Source organism: Triticum urartu, chromosome 6A (assembly GCF_056163025.1).
Source record: "Triticum urartu cultivar PI428250 chromosome 6A, HENAU_Tu73, whole genome shotgun sequence".
Lineage (NCBI taxonomy): Eukaryota > Viridiplantae > Streptophyta > Magnoliopsida > Poales > Poaceae > Triticum > Triticum urartu.
In genome coordinates this window covers 91,813,529-91,824,634 of record NC_141878.1, presented here as the reverse complement: position 1 = coordinate 91,824,634, position 11,106 = coordinate 91,813,529, and the positions used below count along the sequence as shown (strand labels likewise).

The window sequence follows — 11,106 nt, the reverse complement described above, 5'->3', positions numbered from 1 at the left end:
TAAACTCGCGTTGGTTCGAATCCGGTCCAAAATCAAATTTTAAAATAAAGTCAAAAATAAAATGTTCAAAGTGTGGAAAATAATTCATAACCAATTATGGTGGTGAACCAACTTTTTACAAAGTGGTTTAATGCCATATAATAATTAAAACAGTGGCCAAATCAATAACTTATATGCCTTTAAAATTATAAAATTTTGCAAACTATTTTATTTATGTGCCAAACCAATTTATGGCAGTGCCTAAATTTTCGTTATAAATTATGGGCAAAGTCTCTTATTTTACAAAACCCCCTTTTGATGATTAATTTAAATTCTAAACAGAGCTAAAAGAAAAGAAACAAAAAAAGGAAAACAGAAAAAAGAAAACAAAAGACCTAAACCTACTGGGCGCCTTGGCCCATTTAGCTAAAACAGGCCCAGCCCACCTAACTCATCCCCCTCCTCGCTACAGGAGCTGAGGGGGATCGTGGAGGCCATCTGCCATGGCACCGGCCACGCGTCGACCATCCCGCCGCCGCCGGCGCCTACAAGTCGACTCCCTCGCACCCGAAACCCTAATCCCCTCCCTCGCGCCCCCATCTCCTCTCCCTCGCTCTCTCTCGATGAAATCGCCCGAGCAGACGCCATGTCCATCGCGGTCGTCGCGTGGCCACTGGCCTCCCCGCGGCCGGAGCTCATGTCCAGGAGGACCTCCAGCGTCGTCTCCTTCTCCACGTGCACCCGTTCGAGCTAGGACCGCTCCAAGCCTCACCATCGAGCTCTTCTCCGTCGCGGACGTCACCATCTCGCCGTCGATTCGCCTAGCTCCGTCCAGTCTTCGGCCTCCCCGAGCTCACCGGCGACACCGTTGTGAGCTCCTCTACCAAAACCTCTCTCCCCCTCTCAATTTCGTCACCGTAGCCGCCGTCTCCGAGCTCGTCCGAGCCCCCGCGTACGCGTACACGTACGTGCGTGTTGTGATGTGCTGCTCCTATGCCGCTGCTTCTGTTGATGCTTCTGCCGTCGTGCTGCTCGCTGCGCTGCGTTAGCTGCTGCTGCTTCTGCTGTGCTGCGGCCGCTGCCTGCTGCCGGCCCCGCCCGTTGTGGCCGGAGCTCTGCATCCGCGGCCGAGTCACACATGCGTGCGCTGCTGCAGCCATGTCCGCTGCACCTACTGCACCCGCGACCCGCGCCCATGTCCACGAGCGCGACAACCCGGCCTCTACAGCGCTTGCCTGCAGCCGCCTACGCCCGCTCCAAGCTGCTGGTCGTGGCCACCGCAAGCTACGCGTGCGTGTGAGCCAGCCTTGAATCCTGCTGTGTTCTTCATTGCGTGTCTGGCCAGGTTTAATTAGGACAAGGATAGATTATATTAGAGGCTAAACTTGCCTATGCCAAGTGGGCCTCTGTACTTAACTAGTTTAGTTAATTAGATATATTTATTTATGTTATTGGGGTAGTCCATGGCATGTGGGCCGCATCCCCCCTTCTTGACTAGTCAATTTGACTTGGTCAAATTCGGATTAGTTTAAATACAGATATTCCAGAAAATGTAGAAAATATTTAAAACTTTGGAAAATCATAGAAAATTAACCGTAACTCCGATAAAAATACTTTGTACATGAAAGTTGCTCAGAACGATGAGACAAAACCGGATACGCAGTCCGTTCATCCGCCACGCATCCCTAGCATAGCGAACACGCAATTTTCCCCCTCCGATTCATCTGTCCGAAAACGCAGAACACCGGAGATACTTTTCCGGATGTTCCCCTCTTCGCTGGTATCACCTATCCCTACATTAGGTCACCCCTAGCACAACGTAATGCCGCATCTTGCTTTGGGTTACATTTGATTGCTGTGTTATTTATTGTGTTCCCCCTCCGTTACTTATTTTCGGTAGACTCTGAGACCGCTGCCGATGTCCGTGTGTTCGACTACATTGAAGACGACCCCTCTCTCTTGCCAGAGCAACCAGGCAAGCCCCCCCCTTTGATCACCAGATATCGCCTACTCTTCTCTATACTGCTTGCATTAGAGTAGTGTAGCATGTTACTGCTTTCCGTTAATCCTATTCTGATGCATAGCCTATCATTGTTGCTACAGTTGTTACCCTTACCTGCTATCCTACTGCTTAGTATAGGATGCTAGTGTTCCATCAGTGGCCCTACACTCTTGTCCGTCTACCATGCTATACTACTGGGCCGTGATCACTCGGGAGGTGATCACGGGCATATGCTATATACTTTATACTGTTACATTACTTATGATACTGTTCGGAGATGCGGGCTGAAGGGGCAGGTGGCTCCATCCCGGTAGAGGTGGGCCTAGGTTCCCGACGGTCTCTGACTGTTACTTTGTGGCGGAGCGACAGGGCAGGTTGAGACCACCTAGGAGAGAGGTGGGCCTGGCCCTGGTCGGCGTTCGCGGATACTTAACATGATTAACGAGATCTTGGTATTTGATCTGAGTCTGGCTACTGGCCTATACGCACTAACCAACTACGCGGGAACAGTTATGGGCACTCGACGTCGTGGTATCAGCCGAAGCCTTCGTGACGTCAGCGACTGAGCGGCGCGCGCCGGGTTGGACCGCGTAACGCAACTTCCTTTGTAATGGAGGTTGCTAGGTCTGCCCACCGGCCGCGTACGCAACGTGCAGGTGTGCAATGGGCGATGGGCTCAGACCCCTGCGTGCATAGGATTTAGACCGGCGTGCTGACCTCTCTGTTGTGCCTAGGTAGGGCTGCGACGTGTTGATCTTCTGAGGTCGGGCATGACCCAGAAAAGTGTGTCCGGACAAAGGGGATCGAGCGTTTTGGGAAATATGGTGCATCCCTGTAGGGAAGTTAATCTATTCGAATAGCCGTGATCTTCGGTAACAGGACGACTTGGAGTTGTACCTTGACCTTATGACAACTAGAACTGGATACTTAATAAAACACACCCTTCCAAGTGCCAGATACAACCCGGTGGTCGCTCTCTAACAGGGCGACGAGGAGAGGACCGCCGGGTAGGATTATGCTACGCAATGCTACTTGGTGAACTTACCTTCTGCTCTCTTCTACATGCTGCAAGATGGAGGTGGCCAGAAGCGTAGTCTTCGAAAGGATTAGCTATCCCCCCATATTTCGGTATTCTGCAGTTTAGTTCACATATTATACCCTTATTCCATTTGATACCATTGCATACATATGTAGTGTAGCTCCTTACTTGCGAGTACTTTGGATGAGTACTCATGGTTGCTTTGCTCCCTCTTTCCTCCTTTCTATACCCGATTGCTGCGACCAGACGATGCAGTCCAGGAGCCAGACGCCACCGTCGACGACGACTCCTACTACTCGGGAGGTGCCTACTACTACGTGCAGCCCGCTGACGACGACCAGGAGTAGTTTAGGAGGATCCAAGGCAGGAGGCATGCGCCTCTTTCGATCTGTATCCCAGTTTGTGCTAGCCTTCTTAAGGCAAACTTGTTTAACTTATGTCTGTATTCAGATTTTGTTGCTTCCGCTGACTCGTCTATGATCGAGCTCTTGTATTCAAGCCCTCGAGGCCCCTGACTTGTAATATGATGCTTGTATGACTCATTTTATTTGTAGAGTTGTGTTGTGATATCTTCCCGTGAGTCCATGATCTTGATCGTACACGTTTGCGTGTATGATTAGTGTACGGTCAAATCGGGGGTATCACAGAGCACCTTGGCGAGCCCGCGCGGCTCTAATGATGGTGGCGGCGGGGATCTCGGCGGCTTCACCCTGTGTGGAGGGCCTCGGCTTTCGGGGCGGCGGCCCCTGGATGGCGGCGCGTGACGTGGCCTCTGCGGCGGGTGGCGTCGGCGAGTGCAGGCGGGCCGCCTCCCTGGCCGTGAGGGCGGCACGGAGGCGGCGGGCGTCGGCTGGTGCGGTGACTCCTCACCAGTCGTTTGCGCCCTGGAGAAGTGGCGTCTTCAACCTCGATCTACTCCGATTCGCGCCGATCTCGGCCTCTGGCGGCTATGGTCGCTATCTCGGCATCGGGTGCGCGGATCTGGTGCTTGGGGGCGGATCGGGGGGAAACCCCTGGCCGACGTGGCGGCCACACCGAAGGCGGCGCCTTTGTGCGTCGTTTACCTTGTTGGAGGCTTCAGTGAGACTCCTCCTCCTCCCATCCCGTCCAAGAGCTCAGGTAAAAGCCTCAGGTCCCCTTTTCCTGGCGACAACGGCATTCTAGTGGCGTGTTCCTTCCTGAGGGTGTCCTTCGGGGATGGCTCGAGTGGTGGTGGAGTTGGGTGTGGTTCGAGGGCGGCATGTGGTGGCCTGATTTCATCAACGACATCCTTCTCTGGTCCAGGTGCGGAGGGTTCCAGCCGCTGGTTCGAGGGGATTGGGGTCCCTGCCTCCATGCCGGCGGTAGGCCTTCGGTGTGGCGATTCCTATCCTTGACCAGGGGCATGGTGTCGCATCCATTTGGCCTTCTTTGAGGTTTCAGTGTCTGCGTCCGATAACTCTCATTCGGTGTTTTGCCTTGCTCCTGCCGACGATGGTGTTGGATCGGTTCTCCGTTTCATGTGGGTCTGTCCATTGTGCCTCTCCTTTGGCAGCCGGGGCACTCTGATTTGGATTCTAGGGTGAATCACTCCGTTGGCCGCCGGTGCGGCACCCGTCGAACCTGGGTGGTAGGGTAGGGGCCCTTTGCGGCGACAGAGTCAGATCATGTTTGCCCTGTTTAATCCCTTTGGTGGTAGCCAGCGACACAAAATCATGAATGGTGGTGCCCTCCTCCTGGCGTCTCTGTAGGTTAGCTAGTTCTTGACTTTGCGTCGTTCGATGGCAAGAGTAGTGTGTGCTCTTTGCCTTCGAGTTGTTCTGCTGAGTACATTATATCTTTTTCTTTCCGCTTTCTTCTTTCTTGTTGTAAATGGCAGTCTTGTACTCCTGGCCGGTTGATGGCTTTGTTAATTCAAAACCGGGCTCTTTTTGAGCCTTCGTTCCAAAAAAAATCAAAATCTACATAAACAGTCAAATTATGTAAAAGACAATCAACATTCAGAGGCATGTTAACTAACATTTCATGGAGCATTTTCAAGGAAGGAAAATATGATGATAGCTTGGTTAACATGATTCTCGACTTGCCGAAAATTCTATCTTTTCCACGCTTGACCTCCTATATGAAGTATCTTATATAATATAGCAAGCTGGCCTATATGAAATACCATCTGGGACAAAAAAAAAAAGAGAGAATACGAGCTTGTTTAGATAGCGCATGCAGCCGCCCTGCCAACACTAGGCATGCCAACTTTTTAGCGGAAGGTTTCGCCGCCACCGAATCGCCTGCGGTTAGCAGAAAAACTAAATGTGTTAACCAAAAAATTGGCTACATCAGAAATTTGGGCAGCCATCCAAACGCTTGCCTGTGTCCTCAGTCAACGCCAATTTTTTTGGCAGGGTTGTCGTTGGCTTCCATCCAAACGGACCCTACCACTCAAGCTGACCAACCAAAAACTAACTGAAATATGAGATTTTAGAATCCACCCCATCCATTAAAAATGGAAATGCAAAATAAGGACTAAATCGGTGAATCCTGTAACAGCTAGGTTAGAACTACTTGATAGCACAATGAATCTAGATAAAACAATAAAATCACCGGCTTGCTAGTATAGAAATCGTCGATGCTGGCCCTCATTACGTGGCACATATGGTTGGAGAGAAACTCTTGCATCTTCAGAGGGAAACAGCCAGATGAGCGACACATCTTCGAGGCATGCCGCCGTGACATGGAGCAATGGCGTTTAGCAGGGGCCAAATGCATAGAGCAGCCCTTCGGGAACATGACGTGAGATATCGCCCTGATCACACTCTACTGGGAGCTGAGTGCCCCAGTGATCCGCTGTAATTTTCTCTTATTCACCTGATCATTTGATTGGAAACACTTTGTCGCTCCCTTCTGCTAAATCAATGAAACACCAGTCTAAAGCTGGTTTCTTCAACAAAAAAAGTAGTATAGAAATCCTAACTCTACTTAGGCAGATGATCTTATGTTATATAAATTCATGTAGCTCCTACCTTGTAATCATCATGAGTTGAAAAAGTACAAACAACAAATGTTACACATGCCCGTCTGTGTGCGTGTGTTGCTCGTCGATCAATCAATCCACCTGTTGGCTAGCCACGCTATGCCAGATTCAATCCATCAGTCAAGCTAGCTTTGCCATGTGTGCCTTCAGATCAATACCAACGTACGTCGTTTCGTTCGCTCGTTCCCTCCCCTTTCATTGAAAGAAGTCGCCAGCCCCACGCCTCGCACGATCTCCTTCATGTTTCCAATTTTTAATTTTTTAATATGTTTTTTTAGAACGAAGGCTCAAGGGGAATCCGGCTTTGAATTAATGAAGCCATCAACCGGCCAGGATTACACAAGGCCACCAAAGCGATAGCGACCGAAAGATACAATGGAGCTTAGTGAACAACTAACAATGCAACACACACTAGATCAGAAAGAAAATACATGGAGAGCCCTGCTAGTAGTGTCGAAACCTACTGCACATAGGCAACAGAGAGAGGAGCAGCAGAGAAGCCTCGATGATCAGCCGAAGGCCAGCGAAAGGTGTGAACTGTCTGAACCCAAGGGCAAGGGAAGAACATCGCTCCCAACGCCGAAGAGGAACCCTTTCCTCTCGCCTAGGCTCGAAGACGCCGCACCGTCGGATCGTTGGCGCTCACCCGAGAACTAGAGTAGACGCCAGCCGGATCCCCATCGCAGACAAGTTGCACAGCCCTCGCCACGCCACAGGCACACACCACAGCTACACTACCACCTCTCCTGAACAACCAAGAGCAGAAGGATAGCCATCGGGAGGTCGCCGAAGAAGAAAGCTGCCGAGGCCAAGAGGCGGAGCAGGGGAGCACCAGGTCCCGTTCCATGGCCGCAAGAAGGACTCTTGCAGGAACGAGCACCCTCCACAGAAAAACACAAACTTGGCCTCGCAGCCGCCGAACGCCCACCAACCACCTCATCCCTCTCCCGAAGAACCAGACACCCAACACGGCGCCTCCAACAAGGACGCGACGCACTAGGTGCCGCCGCCGGCCAACCCGAGACGGGTTTTGGGTTTTCACCCGGGGTCTGGGACGGGGGTGAAGAGAAGAGCCCTCGACGGCGCCTCTAGCGAAGAACACGGCGCGCACACGCGCCGTCGCCGTCGTGACCGGAGGACCGGCCAAGGGTTTCCCCCGGGCTCGAACCTGAGCACCCGCACCCCACCAGCACCGGATCTGGCGACCAGAGTCACAGAAGGGTACGACCGGCGGGGAGGAGAGAGCAGGGGAGGAGGGCGCCTGACCTTCAGATCTGGGCCAGAGGAACTCCGCACCGCGACCGCCCGCCGTATCCTCGCTGCCCGGGCAGCCGAGGATGCCGACCACCTCTTCCTGCGCGCGCCGCCAGTCGCGGAGGCAGCGCCGCCTCGCCGTCCGGGGCCGCCGCCCCGGCTTCCGGGTCCTTCGCGGGGGCACGAAGCAACGCAGCACCTCACCGCCACCTTCATCGACGACCTAGCAGGCTTGCCTGTCGATCCCCTCAGGTGGCGGCGAGGAGGGGCTGGGATTGAGGGGGTGGCGGCGCGGGGAAACCCTAGTCGCCCCCAAGTCGCCCTCGGGAGGACGACGCGAGGGCCGGGGGGAAAAAGACTCACTTCCATTTTTTAATATGTTAGGCAGATGATCTTATGTTATATATATCTCATTTATATATATTTACATTTGCACACATTAATTTTTTTAATATGTAGCATGGCAAATATACTTGTGTAGCCATGGCAATTTTTAATTTATTTCCATGACAAAATTACACCATTTTTGCCATGGCAAAATTTACTTCATTTTTTTGCCACAACGTACTTTTAATGACATGACAAATTTTAGTTTATTTTTCCATGGCAAATTTATTGTAAAGAGCATGGCAATTTTAATTTAAATATGATGGAAAATTTACATTTTCCGGAACATGACAAATTTTTACTATGTAGCATGGTATATATATTTGTATTCCCATGGCAATTTTTAATCCATTTTTGCCATGGCAAAATTTAATCCATTTTTGCCATGGCAAAATTTAATCCATTTTTTGCCATGGAAAATTTTACTCCATTTTTGCCATGGCAAAAATACTTCTATTCACATGGCAAATTTTAGTTTAACTTGCCATGTGAAAATTTCCTGCTTTTTTACATTTGTATATTGAAAGATGGCAAAGTTAAGAAATTTTGATCCATTGATATGGCATTGCTCAGATTTTTATACATGCCCAATGACAATTTTTGTAGAAATCTTTTTTGTTCTATCTGATATTTCCATTTTTTTTGTTTCTCCATAATATCATAGCAAACTTTTTCCACACCCAATTGTAATGAAGTTTGTATGAACATCATGGCAAATCATGTAATTTTTTTAATATACCCTTTTTCATGATTATATGCTAGTTTTGTTCATTAGAGCATGGCAACTTTTTGTCGCGTACTATGGATTTTCTAGATTTTTTTTTCAAGGAAGGATTTCTTGGTCCAGCGCATTTTAGGCCTTTTTCCCATTTCTGTCTATTTGTTGGTAGTACCAGTTTTTGGGCCTACAGAAAATATAACTCTTTGTTTTTCTTAATTATTCAATTTAATGAAGTTTTTGGGCTAGTCTGTTGGAGTCATTGAGCTGGCCCGCTGAAGGCGAGCGGAGGGAGACAGGCGTTCGGGAGGGGGTAGACCGTAACGAACGAAATCGTTAGTTCGGTCCTCTCTCGTGGATCGAACGAAACGTTCGGTCTGATTCCTCCCCTCCCCGAACGTTCTAAACCGAACGGAGCGCAGTTGACGTTGCCGTCTATATCCAGATGAAATTGCCTTCTACTTTTGCTCTGACTGTTATCTCACAAACCAATTCTATTATATCTCCTGCTTATTAGCCGATTCTGTTTGATTCACGTAGGTTCTCTCAGGTGCTTCTTCTTCCAGCAGGCGTCACCTGCGAGTCTCCCATCTCCTGTCTCGGTCATGACTCAATCAAGCTCACCACCAGGGGAAAAAGGTATGCGCTCGTCTTATGGCCTATCCTTAAATATTTGTCCAGTCTGATGAATGCAATACTGCTGCAAGGGGCGGCGTATTGAACATACTCCGCTCTGATCTTCCAAACAGTAGATGTTAACGTTGGATGAGACGAGGGCAGTGATTAGTTTCCAGTGATCTTCCAAGCTTCTAGGTCGTGTCCTCGTATGCCTATTATTAATTTCCGGCGAGTAGCGCACGTCTTGAGTGGTTCATGGAGTAGATCGTTTGGTCTGCCTGGAGAACACTCGTACGCACAAGGCCATGCTAGGTAGCCGATGCAGTACCAACGGCGCACGTACAAGCACATAGAATTTTGGCCGGACTGGAAGTACATGCACGTATATAAAAAATATGATGGCAATCAGTCGAATCTCTTCGTTGAGGAGGGAAGGGGACAGGCAACCGTAGTGATGCCGATCCATGACCACGAGCGCGCTGCCAGCCGGCTGGCCACATGGAGCGACCAAACCGAAAGAAAAAGGGGTTAGTTTACTTTCAGCATTAGATTAGTTTATTTATGCCTTCAAATTGCATCGGTGGAATTGTGGAACCGCAAAATTTCACAACTAACTAGTAAATTCTAATTAGTCTAATTGTCGAAGGAATCTACTAGGGCGTGTGCTATGGTGTGCAGGCGTATTTGCCAATGGTGTGCTGGCAATATGTGTTCGTAATCACGCATTCACGTCGCGCTAGCCAAAATCAGATGATGCAAACTCTATCCTGCTAGATGGATATTGCCTGGACGTTCGTTCAATAAACGCCTGATTGTATTTGTCTAGACACAAAGAGAAAGAGGACTGAATCAATTCATAATTTTTTTAAGCCAGTTGTTTCAAGCTCGCTGCCATGTGAACATGATGGCAATGCAAACAAAATGCAACGTAACACCGACTCAAATTAATAGATATGATTTTATTATTATTATAGAACAACAGATATATATTTACTATAGAAGGTGTAATTGCAGAACTACATATATCAACAACTAGATCACATGATTTGTTATAAAATTCCCAATATCGCTGCCACCGCCCGCTTGTTGTCATCTGCCGCCTTCAGGAAGCACTGTTGGTTGTGATCGTTCTATCTCCTCTGTGTCCAAATTTGAGTAAACGGTGATGCTGCAATGGCCGGCTTGCCGCAAGCAAGCGCCATCTTCCATGGCACCAATAGATCGTTTCTCTATTATTAATATGGTCTGATTGGGTAACGCCCTAATGCATTATTTAGTAGCAATTGTAGTTACATGTGTTTACTAATAGAGATCTGATCTTTATCCCAGTTTAGATGTATTTGTCTAGATAAAAATAAATAGAAAGAAAGAATAGAACATAATGCTATTTTCAAGCCATTTTCTTCAAGTCTGAACGTTGTGCGCTAATGATCTGAATTCAACGTGCTAATCATATGATCATATACGTACTGCTAGAGCTAAATTTACACCCACATTTGCAAAACATGCGTTTTTTTCTCTTATATTAATTATTATTATTTGTGCAACTATTACATAACATACATTGCGATTTTATGTGAGAATTGATATGCAGGCGGTGACGGCTACGTCTGCAACTGCGGCGCGATGAAGATGGGCGGCGTCGGCTGCCACTGCGGCTCTTACCTACTATCCAAAAGGGAGAAACTAAATACGCCACAAGAGGAGATGGTGATGTACAAGATCGCACGAATTACCCGTGTTTGTGCAGAAGATGACGAAAAATGATATACTGAATCCAAACCTGGTGAGTTCATAACTTCAGATACCATGCGCAATATGTATAAAGCTCGCAAATTTAGAACAATTTTTTCCTGAATTAATCGTCGGCCTGATACCCGATCTCCATCCTGGCGCGCTCTTTTCTGAACAGTATTTTTGCAAGGCATATGTTTCGAGGTGTCTCCCGCGCCAACAAGAGGGCAACCAAATAATACCTCTCAAAGTTTTGCTGGAAGGTATGAAGATGGACACAAAGCTGGTCTTCACGAAATATTCCCATGGGACGTGGCCTACTATATATCGAGAAGACTGGAAGAAATTGATCGAAGATGCCGGGATGA

The 11,106-nt window shown here is 48.7% G+C and overlaps 1 long non-coding RNA gene across 1 annotated transcript; it reads left to right on the top strand.

Moving 5' to 3' along the window:
• The first annotated feature begins 269 nt into the window (after positions 1-269).
• On the top strand, positions 270-3,562 carry LOC147964160 (uncharacterized). The gene is made up of 2 exons (XR_015607422.1): positions 270-849; positions 3,267-3,562. It is a non-coding gene; the product is annotated as an uncharacterized LOC147964160 (long non-coding RNA).
• The last annotated feature ends 7,544 nt before the right edge of the window (positions 3,563-11,106 follow it).